Below are 14,448 nucleotides of genomic sequence, written 5' to 3' on the forward strand. Positions count from 1 at the left end.
GTCACCCTCTGATCCGTTGGCCTCACCATATGTGAATGATAACAAAACCCATATTTTAAACCAATGGTCTCTCAGGTGGTGTGGGCTTCCTCACATCCTGGTAGCCGACCTGCCAGAGTGAGTGCCCTCTGAGAGAGCCCAGTTGGGCAGTCCTATCACATTTCATGACCTCGTCTCAGAAGATACCCGGTACGGCTTCTGTTGCTTTCTGCTCACCAAGGAAGCCGCAAAGTCCCGTCTCGGTTCAGGGGGAGGAGAAATAGACCCCACCTCTTGGCGGGCATGGCGAGGTGACAGACGGACACGTGAACAGAAATGTGGCGGCAAGTGTTGGCAAGTACAGTCTGCCAAATCATCCTCTCTGGGCAGAAGTCTTCGCGCCAGGCCACCTCTTAGGTCACCGGCCAGTCACTGGTTAGCCTGCTCATAGGTCAGATGTCCAGTCCCATTTCAGTATTGTCCTACCTGAGCAAGAGGAGCCCTCGCCCTGGGCCTGGCACTGTGGAGTGCACTATCCATGCCCTCGCCCCAGGCTTCCCCTTCTTCAGGGGAGGAGGAATTTGCAGGACCACAGGGCATGTGACTACCTACAATCTGTGTACCCACCAGCCCTGTTTTAGAACATACTCAGAGCACCCACAACCCTGGAATTTCCTACCCAAACAGCTCTCAACCCACCGCTAAGATCAGTAGGCATGTCTTCCCTGGATCTGTTTCTTGAGGGCTGACCTCACCATTGGTGAGGAATGACCAAAGGGTGGCTGTTTGCAAACATGGCGGGGGGTGGGGTGGGTAAGAGTACAGCTGGAATGGACAGATAGAGGAGAGTCCCCATGCACGGCCATGGTGCCTCACGTGTCGGGGGGAGGAGGAAGGCAGGCTGTGGACCAAGGGCTTGGGGGCTTGGGGGCTTGGGGATGCCCCCATGCAGAACGTCAAGGAATCTGATCACTTAAAAACTTAACTTGGTCGTCCAGCCTTGTGCTCCTTTGCAGTTCCCTGGAATGGATTGGACGGAGCGAAGCATGCGGAATCTGGGCCTCCATTTGTTCTCTTTCCCCACAAATGTCAGAATTGGGTCTTCCCTTGTCCAGCTGGCTCTTGGGGAGTGGTGGCATTTCCTGGGGTGTAGAAGATTGCCTGAAGGAGAGCCCAAGGTGGCTGTAGGTGTGTCAAGCACAAGGGACTCTGTCTTCACCAATGCTCACAACCTCTCTGTGAGATGTAGAAATTAATAATGGCTTGTTACAGGCAGGACATGGAATCAGAGAGGCCAAGAGGCTCGCCCAGTCACACAGCCAGAGAGGAGTTGAGATGGCAATGGTTTCCCTCACATCTGGGCTTCCTTTGGTCCAGGAAGCAGCTGCTTGAGATTACAGGGCAAGGAATTGCCAGAAGAGTTTGCAGATCTGGATCCCGTGCCTAAAATAGTATGGCTCAGAAGGTGAGTGCACTTGATTTATTTGAGGAAGAAATGGCGTCGACAGAAATCTAGGAAAGGGTTCAGGGATAAACATAATAGTTAATAAAGCCTCCTCAACCTGAGTGGAGACACATTCATCTGGGACAAGTAGCACGTGATCAGGGACTGAAATGGGCTCTTTTTCCTACATTCTGATTAACGAGGCCTGAGACCCAGAACCTGCTAGATGGGTGTTCGCTAGGTAATGGAGACATGTTCTCAGCTCACAACTGCAGACTGCCTATCTGTGGAATATTCCAAGAGAAATATGAGGAGATGGAGGTAAGCGGCAAGAGAGTATGACATAGCCCTAAAGTTATGTCCTATCTATTGTGTCTCTCCTTTGCATATGCTATTCCCTCTGCCAAGAATGTTGTTCCTGCTCTGCTCCTTGAGTAACACTTCCCTGCCTCCCAAGGCCCAGATATCAGGGGACCTCCTTTTCTGAGTTTAGTATTCCTGGTATGTGCTCCCTTGGCCTTTGGACTGATTAATCTGGAAACAGCAATTGCAGGGTGAGAAGGGAGAGGTGGCATGAATGTCCCCTGAATCGGTCTGCAAACTGATTTAACACATCCTGGCTCTAGCAGATTCGGCTGCACCCTCAGATGAGACCATCCCATATGCTGCATGGGGCCCCTGCTTCTCACCTGGTTTCTCCTTCCTACCCAGAAAAGCTTGATATGCCAAGACCATTTCCCTTTCCAGCACTGAAACACATTTTTCTTCTTTCCTAACTTCATTCAACTTTAAAGTCTCTTTTTGCCTTTTGGTTATATATATTTTCTTTTTTTAGTGTTTGTTTTATTTTTGAAAGACAAAGTGTGAGCGGGGGTCGGGGAGGGGCAGAGAGAGAGAGGGAGACACAGAATCCAAAGCAGGCTCCAGGCTCCGAGCTCTGAGCTCCAAGCTGTCAGCACAGAGCCCGACAGGGGGCTCGAATTCACGAACCGTGAGATCGTGACCTGAGCTGAAGTCGGACGCTTAACCGACTGACCCACCCAGGCGCCCCTACAAACATATTTTCTTCGACGGTGAGGTCCTGATAGATCATGAGGCACCACTCTAATGGCTAAGACCAGAAACCAGGAAGTAAGGTTGCTTGCACCTCTCCAAAGGCAGTGCAGGCCTTCCACAGGGCAAGGCTGTCTGAACCTCAACCGCTTTTCCTCGTTCCTGAGAACAGAGGCTGATTCAGATTTACAATGCTTTATTACTTATTATTATATAAGAGCCATCTCTGCAGCCTTCTTGTTGGTGCTAAGTCGGTTTAAAAGTTCCAGATGCAGGAAAAGCCTTCTCCAGCCCTAGCACTGGCTGTTGTCAGCAGGACCTCACTCAAAATCATGTAAATATCCAAGCCAGAGAATGCACACTGGCAGCGCAGGCGTCCATGCTGGAGGCAAACCTGGTTGGTTGTTGTTTTCACTGTTGTTTGGTTTTGCTTGTACAGGGAAGACTCTCACAATGGACTAAAAAGAATAATAATTATAGGCTTAAAGAAACATTGCAAAAATAAAGAATTCCTGTTATACCCTTCAACTAGATTCCCCAAATGTTTGCTTTTTATCCCCCCATATTATTATCATTTGAACCACGTGAGAATTAGTTGCAGACTTACCCCTAAACACTTCAGTGACTATTTCCTAAAAAAACAAGCACAGTCTCTTACATAACCATGTACAATTCCCAAAGCAGAAAATCAACATTGACACAGTATTATTATCTGATCTGTAGGCCTTTCTCACCTTTTACCAGTTGACCTGTTCCGCCATTTAGAGCAAAAGAGAAAATTTAGTTTTTCTGGTCCAGGAGCCACTCTAGGATCATGTTGTCATGTTTCTATTATTTCCTTTAATCTGGAACAGTTCCCTGGTCTTTCTTTGTCTTTCATGATTTTGTCAGTTTTGTAGAGTACAGGCCAGTTATTTTGTGGAAAATCCCTTACTAGGGGTTTGCCTGTTGTTTCCTGATGATCAGATGTGGGCTATGCATTTTTGGCAGGAATACTCCAGAAGTATTGTTTCCTTACCGGTGTGTCATGTGAAGGGGCCCACCATGTTGCTTTGTGGCATTGGTATCATTCACTTCGATCTCTTGGTTAGGACAGCATCCCTAGGGGTTTGTCCACTGCAAATTTTGTCCCTTTGTATTTCCCCCTTTCTAAATAAAAAGCATTTTGTGGGGAGGTACTTTGAGATCATGTAAATATCCGTATTCCCGCCAAATATTTACCCTGTTTCTATCATCTGTTGATTCTTGCCTGAATCAGTTACTGCCATCTGATTTTCCTGGTTTGGGAAAAGTGGGAATTGGTTTAAGTTAGCTTTTGTGTGTGTTTGACATCTTCCCATTATTCTTTGGGCCCTTCTTTAATTTCTTTTCTATCTTTTTTTTTTTAAAGATCTTATTTTTCAGAGACAGAGAAATATTTTAAAGTCTTATTTTTCAGAGACAGAGAAAGACAGAGCACGAGTGGGGGAGGGGCAGAGAGAGAGGGAGGCACAGAACCCAAAGCAGGCTCCAGGCTCCAGGCTCCGAGCTGTCAGCACAGAGCCCGATGTGGGGCTCGAACCAACGAACCGTGAGATCATGACCTGAGCTGAAGTCAAACGCTTAACCCACTGAGCCACCCAGGCACCCCTCATTTATACCTTTCTTTTTCACTTAATGTAGAGGCAAATAACTCCATTTCAGTTTACAGAGATCTTCCTCGTATCTTTCTTTTTTTAGCTGCACTGCATAGGAGTATCTTAAGGATACATTTCTGAATAACTGTGTAAAAGGGTAAACACACATATAGTTTTGTTAGGAATTGCCAATTTCCTCCCAGGAAGGTTGTCTCAATTTGCATTTCCACCAGCAATGTATGAAAGTGCCTCTTTCCCCACAGCCACAACAATAGAATGTGTTGTCATATTTCAAATTTTTGCCAGTCTGCTGGGAGAGAAATGGTATCGCAGCATAGTTTAAATTTGTATTTCTCTTATAATGTGAGCTGAACATATTTTCATATGTTTAAGGCCCATTTAAATATCTCTATATATTTTAGTGAACTGTCTATTCATGTCTTTTGCCCATTTTTTTCCCTATATATTTTGTTAAATCTCACCTCCTCCATGTTTTAGAGTTCTTTCTATATTAAGGATATTGGCCCTTATCTGCAACATAGATTGCAAATATTTTCTCCCGTTTTATCATTTGACTTTGCTTACAGTGTTTTTTTGCCAAGAGGAAATTTTTTAGTTTTATGTGGTCAAATTTATCAATCTGTTCTTTATTGCCACCAGATTTTGAGGCGTAGTTAGAAAGCCTTTCCCTACACCTAGATTATGCAAGAATCCATCCATATTTTCTTCTAGTACTTGTATGGTTTCATCTTTTACAGTTAGATCTCTGATCCATTTGGAGTTTATTCTCCTGTGGGGTGTGAGATAAAGATCTAGTTTTTCCTTTGTTCCATGGCTACCCTGTGGTCCCAATGCCATCTATTAAAAGGTCGATCTTTGCCCTAGTGACTTGAAATCTCAGCTTTATTGTATACAAATTTTCCATATGTATTCAGGTTGATGTTTTAGGCTTTTAATTCTGTTCTGCCGGACACTCTTCATGCACCAATATCACACTGTTTTAATTACAAGGCTCTAAAGGATGTTATAATGTCTAGTAGGGCTAGTCCCTGAGCCCTTATTAAAGTTTTTTTTTTCCTGAAGTATTTTTCTAGATATTTATTCTTCCATATAAATTTTAGTATCGACTCGTGTAGCACCACTAAAAAATGATTTGTCCCCGAAATGTTCCTAAATTTTGAATTAGTTCCCAGTGTTTAAAATGGGTGAATATGTATGGACTTCTGGTTTCTCTTGAAAACTGGGATGGTTTATCAGCATGGGCCTTCTCTTTGCACACCACCTAATGGTGTAGAGCAGAGCAGTAGCTGCGGCCTTCACAGAGGCCTGCGGTCCCCGGGGCTACACAGGGCCCACCCCTCCCTCTGACCTCTCACCTATGACCTTCACACATGGAAGTTCCTTGTGTGGCCTGTGAGTTGGTGACACAGGCTTTAAATGACCACGAATGTTATATTCCATGACTGCCTTTGTCATCTGTTTCTCTGTGTGACAATTTTTTTTGTTCACTGCTGTATTTCCAGGGCCTAAGAAGAGAGCTTGGGGCATTGCTGGCACTTGGTAAATATTTGTTCAATGAATGGATTTTTATAGATGGGAAACAAGAAATGACCAAAATGTGTTCTCTCTTCAGGAGAACACTGAAAACCAGCACATATGGGTGGGTAAGTTGGTACAACCCTTACTGAGGGCAATTTGGCAATTTTTCTCAAAATTACAAATGCCCAGATCAGTAGTGCTCACACTTTTACTTATTTCATTTTATTTTACTTATTTTATTTTATTTATTTTATTTTAGAGAGAGAGCACGAGTAGGGAAGGAGCAGAGGGAGACAGAGAATCTTAAGCAGGCTCCATGCCCAGCACGGAGTTCGACATGGGGCTCAGTCTCACAATGGAGAGTTCATGACCTGAGACGAAATCAAGGGCTGGACCCTTAACTGACCGAGCCACCCAGGCGCCCTTCATGGTTTTACTTCTGACATTTGCCTCGCATGTGTTTGCACATACGCAACATGATGACATAAAGGGTTATTTATTGCAGTAATAATGAAGACGGGAAAGAAATTACATTTTCTTCAAAGGGGGGCTGATTACATAAATTATGGCTTATCTATACATTAAAACAATTGAACACCATACAGGTAATGAAAAGAATAAGAATACTTTCTACAAGGGGTGCCTGTGTGGCTCAGTCGGTTGAGTGTACGACTTCGGCTCGGGTCATGATCTCACTGTTCATGAGTTCGAGCCCCGCGTCGGACTCTGTGCTGACAGCTCAGAGCCTGGAGCCTGCTTCGGATTCTGTGTCTCCTTCTCTCCCTGCCCCTCCCCTGCTCATGCTCTGTCTTTCTCTGTCTCAAAAATAAATAAAGACATTTTAAAAAATTTAAAAAAAAAAGAATACTTTCTACTGAGAGGGGAGAATAGGTATAGCAGGCTGCCTTTTGTTTATAAAGGGAAAAAGCAAAGGTCCATATTTATACCTGCTTGTAAGTATGTAAGGAAAATCTGAATGCACTCAGAAGGAATAAATAATATGGTTGGTCAGGGGGTAGAGGAAGTATGGTAAAGAAAAGAAGCAAATGGGGATTGGGTGGGAGGGAAACTCCTCTCTCCTTCCATGACCTTGAGGAGTAGGTTTTAAACCAAGTACTTCTATATGCATACATAATGTATGCACACACACACATGTGTCTGTGAAAACAGCTATTAAACTAAAAAGATAGCAGAGGAAGTCATCAGACCCCTGGAGACCACAACTATTCCGTCAGGACTCTCTGTAGGGACAGCCATGCGATGGGGCCACTCACCGGAATTTCATCCACTCTTGCTAAAAGATGATATATTGCACATGTTAATTCAATTTGGACAGAAAAGGCAATGAGATATGTTTCCGGTCCTACTATCATGCATCCAGAAACTCCCAGAGAGCACTTTACAAATTGACAGTCAATAAACCATTTCACCCAGTGGAGAAACAGAGCAAAACCCAAGATGGAATGCTGATATTCATGCCACAGAGGACGCTCCTCCCCCAAATACTCCATGATAAAAGAGTGAAATATTATAGCTAGTGAACTTAGGAATTTAGCAAAGAAAGAATTTATGGAGTAGCTATAGTTCTAGAATGATCGAAGGCTGTATCTTCTAAAATATTAAAATGCAAATTCAGGAAATCTGCAGAGAATAACACAGACCTTATATATTATATAGGGTTTGGCACATGGCATATGATCAATGTGAAGTGAATAAAAAAAAAAAAAGGAAATGTATGAAGCTGAGTGCTATTACTCAAATAAATTAAATTAAATAGATGAATCTGTATCTCTCATAGCATTTATCAAAATATTTTAAATTGGGGAGCCCAGAGAATAATTAGAACTAATACTGTGGCAGATAATATTTTTGATGTATGTAGGTCTCAATAACTTGCCTTTTGCCCCTTTTTGATTTATAGTTTAATTTTTTTTCTGGGAGTGCCAGCTTCTTTGGAGTTATTAGCTTCTTTTAAAAATAATTCTCAAATACAAGCTATTCTGTTTCCCATCCTTGTAGGCATCAAACAACAAGCAAATTTTAACATTCTCGGTGGGCAAAATACTGGTGTTTTGAATCAGTGTGCTACAGCTCAAGGTCATGTATTCAAAGTAGAAGAATATTAACTTTCAAAAAACTTTAGCACGAACCACCTGGGAATAATGATACTTGTGTGCAATGAAAAGAAGTTTTAGCACATGCGCACAGACCCGGAAAAGAATCTCCATGAAACAATGTAAGGTGTTTAGAATCAGATTATGCCTCTGTTACTTTTCTAAGACAGGTTTCCAATGATTTTCCTAGTAACTGAGATGACATTATAGAGAAAATGTTGCCAAGAGCCACCCGTTGACTTGGTTGTGGCATTTCCTCCATTGTTACAAAGGTGAAGAGTGAATCTTCACCATGCTATAGCTTTGCAGGAGGAGTGGGGGAAATACATTACAAAACCGCACAGAGAATGGCCCCACTTCAGTAAGGATCGAGTTCCCCGCGTCATCCTAATTTTCCCTTTCTCTATTGTCCGGCAACTTGAAATGAATGCCTATGTTAAAAATTGCCTTTATATTAACATTAACAACTCAGGCAACAACAGATGTTGGCGAGGATGCGGAGAAAGAGGATGTCTTTTGCACTGCTGGTGGGAATGCAAACTGGTGCAGACACTCTGGAAAACAGTACGGAGGTTCCTCAAAAAACTAAAAATAGAACTACCTACGACCCAGCAGTTGCACTAAGAGGTATTTATCCAAGGGATCCAGGTGTGCTGTTTTGAAGGGACACATGCACCCCAGTGTTTCTAGCAGCACTAGCAACAATAGCCAAAGTATGGAAAGAGCCCAAATGTCCACTGATGGATGAACGGATAAAGAAGATGTGGTATATATATATACAATGGAGCATTACTCGGCGATCAGAATGAAATCTTGCCATTTGCAACTATGTGGATGGAACTGGAGGGTATTATGCTAAGTGAAATTAGTCAGAGGAAGACAAATATCATGACTTCACTCAAATGAGGACTTTCGGAGACAAAACAGATGAACATAAGGGAAGGGAAGTAAAAATAATATAAAAACGGAGGGGGACAAAACCTGAGAGACTCTTAAATACAGAGAACAAACAGAGGGTTGCTGGGAAATTGGAGGGGGAGGGGCTAAATGGGCATTAAGGAATCTACTCCTGAAATCATTGTTGCACTATATGCTAACTTGGATGTAAGTTAAAAAAAATAAAATTAATATGCAAAAAAATTGCCTTTATAAGTTTACGGTTGAAGGGTTTTTTTTTTGTTCTTTTAAAAGCTGCTTGATTTCTTTTCCCATTATTCCCACTAATTGCATAACTTAATTTCTTTTTTCATGTTGCCCCTCAGCATTACTTTACTGACGTTTTAGAAAGGTAAATGTTCTGCTACCATAAATACCAAAAATATCCACAAGTCTCTGAAGCAGTCGTGAGAAAGGCAGTCCTGACTTGTCCTGACCAGCAGGGGGCCAGCCGGGAGCCAGATTATTTGATTTTCACCCAGTTAATTCAGACTTTTGAGGGTGAGCTGTGCCTCAAAAAAGCTTCCCTGGAAGCTTCCAAATAGGCAGAAGCTTCCTTCCAGCCTCCTGCTAGCAGTGTGCCTGCTTCCCGTGCCTCACTACACACCTGTATCTCTTGGCTCCTCCTGTGTGGACACTGGGCTCTGCACAGGTTCCTGAATAATCTAAGTTTGCACCTGCCACTGGACCTTTGCACATGCCGTTCCCTCTGCCTGGAATGCTTTCCCCCCCTTTTCCACCTGGTTATTTCTCCTTCTCCATCATTTCTTCCTTAGGGAAGACTCCTCTGCTACCAGAACAGGAAAACCCTTCTGTTTTATGTTATGAGTAACACCCTTTTTTGATATGATTATCTGAATGACCATCTATATGGTTATTGTGAGTAACCATAGTTATACAGCCTTCTCGTAGTTTGCCAAGGGGTGCGGTGTTAGCCTGGGAGACCCCGAGACCTGTTTCTATACCCAAACTCACAAGAAACTTCTAGGCTGATACTGTATGTTTTACAGTGGGAGCTGTGACTATCAGTAGTTTCTTCAGCGACCATGAAAGTGGGGAGCAGGGGTTGAGGCTAGATGCATCTGTTTCCCTTTTCTGTTCAACTTTCGTTTTCCCTGAAGTTAAGAATTGTCTCTCTTTATTTTCCCTTTTACTTAGTTTTCTCTGTACTGCTCACGAATTCATCCCCGAACTTTGCTCAGCCTGTTTATATCTCCCTTCCTGGCGACCAAACACGTTAAGTGTCCTTCAGCACTGATTTCTTGAGGAAGCCACATCTCCAGAGCCTCCTGACTTGTTCGGTTTGGCTGGGCTCACTCTGTCGTCCACTGCTGGTGGGAATGCGGAACGGTGCGGGCGCTTGGGAAGAGTTGGGCAGTTCCCTACAAAATTGTACACACCCTTACCATACGATCCTGCACTTGTGCTCCGGGGCATTTCCTCAAATGAGCTGAAAACTTAAGTCCACGCAAACACCTGCACACAGATATCTGTGCAACTCTATTCAAAACAGCTACAACTTGCGAGCAGCTGAGATGTCTTTTGGTAGATGAATGCATGTATAAACTGTGCTGCATCCAGAACAATGAAATATTATTCAGTGCTAAAAGCAAGTGAGCTACCGAGCCATGAAAAGATGTGGAGGAAACATCAATGCTTTTCACCAAGTGAGAGAAGCCAGCCTGAAAAGACCACATCCTGTATGCTTCCAGCCATGTGACATTCTGGAAAAGGCAAAGCTCAAAAACTTTCAGGGAAAAAAAAAAAAAAGCAGAAGGAAATATCCACAACCTCAGGTGAGGTGAAGAGTCCTTAGACTAGGACACCAAAAATATGATCCATAAAGGAAATAATAAATGGATAAATTACAGACTGGGAGAAAATATTTCCAAGCCACATATGTAACAAAGGACTACTATCTAAAATGTATAAAGAACTGCCCAAACTCTGCAGCAATATGTGACACAGTCCAATTCAAAAATGGGCAAAAGAGGGGCGCCTGGGTGGTTCAGTTGGTTGGGTGCCTGACTTCGACTCAGGTCACGATCTCATGGTTCGTGAGTTCGAGCCCTGCGTCGGGCTCCGTGCTGATGGCTCAGAGCCTGGAGCCTGCTTCGGATTCTGTGACTCCCTCTCTCTCTGCCCCTCCTCTGCTCATGTTCATGCTCTGTCTCTCAGAAATGAATAAACGTTAAAAAATTAAAAAAAAAAAAAAGAAGTTCAAACATTTTTGTTTCTCTGATCCTGGTCAGGTAAGTCATCCCCAATCTGCACAATGTTTGCCAAAGTCAAATTTGTCTACACAGTGTCAACAGAGTATTCGCAAACACCTGCTAACAGACTGTTTTCCACTTCAGCCTTTGGAAAATATTCCAGTTTTTGGAATATCTCAGTTTTCTCTGAGATATGGGTAGAGCTTGGTCCAGTAAAATAAATAAATAAATAAATAAATAAATAAATAAATAAGTAAATAAATAAATAAAATAAAATAAAATAAAATAAAAGCCTACTGAAACCATATAATGTGTCTATAGGCTAGTACCAGAAAACAAGTGTTACCACTGTGGAAAGTAACTACCAAGTGTGAAATTGGGAATCTCCCTTCTCCCACTCTCCCCACATGGCTGAAGAAGGTTTTCCACACATGGACATTTGTATGGAAGACACATATGTAAAGTGAGTATTTCTTCAGAGGAAAGAAAAAGGAACAGTTTCTGTGAATAGAAACAAATCTGCCTAGAATGTACAAGTGGAAAGAAAGAAGAAGGTTATGCACGCTATGATTCCATTTATAAAACATCTTCTAGAAGATATGGAGACAGATTAATGGTTGTCAGGGGTAAGGGATGGTTGGGGAGGGGTAGCATGAAGGAGTCCTTTTGTGGTGATTAATCTTCGCAAAACATTTTTAATTGAGTTAAAATTGACATATAACATTATATCAGTTTCAGGCGTACAAAATAATGTGGTGATTAATCTTGATTGTGGTAGTGGTTATGTGTGTCTCTATGGCTGATCAAATTGCTGAAAGCTACAGATCTCACACACACACACACACACACACACACACACACGTGCATGTAGATAAAAAGGGATGAAATCCGAATATGATCTGTAGATCGTATCAGCACACATTTCTCTTTTTTGATATTGTATGTATTATAGTTATGCTAGATGTTACCACTGGGGAAAGCTGGGTGAAGGGTACACAGGACTTCTTTGTACTATTTTTCAACTGCCTGAGTCTATCATTATTTCCCCCAAAAGTTAAAAAAAAAACAACCCCAATGACTCGACAAAATAATTGAAGCAAACACGACACAATGGTGGTAGATGTCCAGGCATTTGTTGTAATCATGTTTGCACTTTCCTGAAATATTTCCCAGAATTAAGACAAATGGCATAGGGAAGATATTTCTTTTTTTCTTTTGTAGCAGTGGATTAAAAAATACCAACGAGTTGCCCACAACCTTCTTATGAGTCCACAGGATGGCAATGCTGCAAATTAAACGTGGAAAAATTCTAGTTACTGAATTTAGTTCTATACTGGCAACTCAGAGCAAGGAGGGAAAGTTGAGGGGTGGCTTCATTACAGGGTGGCAGTTTCTTCTATGTCAGAGATGGTGCAGGATGTGGAAACTGTCATAAAAATAGTCTTAGGAACTGGAGATTTCTTTATGCAGGAAAGAGAAATTTTGTAGGTTATACAGCAGCTCTTTTCATATGCTTTGAGTGCTGTCATGGAGACAAAATAGAACTTTTTTTTTTTTTAAGGGAGGCTTAGGACAGATGGTGGGGAGGGTTGGGGAGACAGTGGGAAGAACAGACAAATAGACCAACGGGATAGAACAGAGACCCGGTAATGAACTCTCACACATATGATCAAGTGATTTGTGACGAGGATGCCAAGACCATTCAATGGAGGGGAAAGACAGTCTTTTCAACAAATGGGCCTGGGGCAACTGGATATCCCCAGGCAAAGAATGAAGGTGGACCCATACCTCACAGCACATGCCCAAATTAATTCAAAATGGAGGAAGGACCTAAAGCAATGAAACTCTTAGAAGAGGCGCACCTGGGTGGCTCAGTCGGTTAAGCGTCTGACTTCAGTTCAGGTAATGATCTCATGGTTCTTGAGTTCAAGCCCCACGTCAGGATCTGTGCTGACAGCTCAGAGCCTGGAGCCGGCTTCGGATTCTGTGTCACTCTCTCTCTCTGCCCTTCCCCTGCTTGCACTCTGTCTGTCTCCCTCAAAAATAAGTAAACCTTAAAAAAAACTCTTAAAAGAAAACACAGGACAAAAGTGTCTCAACATTGCATTTGGCAATGATTTCTCGAACACAACACTAAAGGGACAGGTAACAAAAGAAAAAATAGACAGTTTGGACTCTATTAACATTGGACTCTACAAAAACTTAAACATTTTATGCTTCAAAAGATATTGTCCACAGAGTAAAAAGGAAACCCACAGAACGGAAGAAAATATTTGCAAATCACATATCTGATAAGCAGTTTATACCCGGAATAAATAGAGAACTTCTAAAACTCAGCAACAACAACAACAACAACAACAAACAACCCAATTCAAAAATGGGCAAAGAGTTTGAGTGGGCATTATTCCACAGAAGATCTACAAATGGCCAACAAGCACATGAAAAGGCGTTCCACATTACAAATTGTTAGGGAAACGTTAAGTCAAACCTACAATGAGATACTGCCATATACGCATTAGGCTGGCTACTGTGAAAAAACAAACGAACAACAAAACCCAGAAAACAAGTGTTGGTGAGGATGTGGACAAATTGGAACCCCCGTGCATGCTTGGGGGCATAAATGGTGCGGCGGTATGGAAAACAATATGGTGGTTCCTCAAATACTTAAAAATAGAATTATGCATATCATCTAGCAATCCCATTTCTGAGTATACACCCACAAGAATTGAGGGCAGGGTCTTGAAGAGGTATTTGTGCACCCATGTTCACAGCAGCATCCCTCACAGTAGTCAAAAGGTGGAAGCAACCTAAGTGGTCTGTTGGCCAGTGAATGGACGAGCCAAATGTGGGATGTATATACAATGGAATATTATTCAGCTTTAAGAAGAAAGAAAACTCTGCAATATGCTACCACATAGATGGGCCTTGACGACATTATGCTAAGTGAAATACGCCAGTCACCAAAAGACAAACACTGTAGGATTCTACTTACATGAGGTACTTAGAAGAGTCAAAATCATAGAAACAGGAAATAGAAGGGTGGTTGGCAGGGGTTGGGGAGAGGGGAGAATGGGACTTGCTTAACAGGTAGAGAGTTTCAGTTTAACAAAACGAAAGAGTTATGGGGATGAATGGTGGTGGTGCCTGTACAACAACAATTTGAATGTGCTTAATACCATTAAAAATGGTTAAGATGGTAAAATATATATTATGTGTATTTCATGATGATTTTTTTAAAGCAAAAAAAAAAAAAAGGAGGCTTGGGATAGATGGCTGGGAGGGCTGGGGAAAAAGAGGGAGCCCGCAAGGTTCAGGGAGCGCTGACCAGTTGGGCAGGGAAATCACGCGAACGTTCCATCAAATGGAGTGTTTAACAGAAGCTGGAAGAATGTAATTTCCGGACTGCTGAGGAAAAAACTTCCATAATGAGTGATGTCCAGAATAGGTAACAGTTCGAAGATTCAAATTCTAGAGGTAACTGATACGGGCCAGAGCTTGCTGCTAATGAGTGGGTAGACAAAGCCATAATGACACCATATGCAAGTATCTATAAT

General features: G+C 42.4%; 1 long non-coding RNA gene across 1 annotated transcript; it reads left to right on the top strand.

The window, feature by feature from the left end:
* Positions 1 to 1,184: 1,184 nt before the first annotated feature.
* Positions 1,185 to 8,196, top strand: LOC122198616. Its single transcript, XR_006193058.1, has 3 exons — positions 1,185 to 1,444; positions 5,616 to 5,752; positions 7,651 to 8,196. It is a non-coding gene; the product is annotated as an uncharacterized LOC122198616 (long non-coding RNA).
* Positions 8,197 to 14,448: the final 6,252 nt, after the last annotated feature.

The sequence above is a fragment of the Panthera leo genome, chromosome C2, assembly GCF_018350215.1.
Source record: "Panthera leo isolate Ple1 chromosome C2, P.leo_Ple1_pat1.1, whole genome shotgun sequence".
Lineage (NCBI taxonomy): Eukaryota > Metazoa > Chordata > Mammalia > Carnivora > Felidae > Panthera > Panthera leo.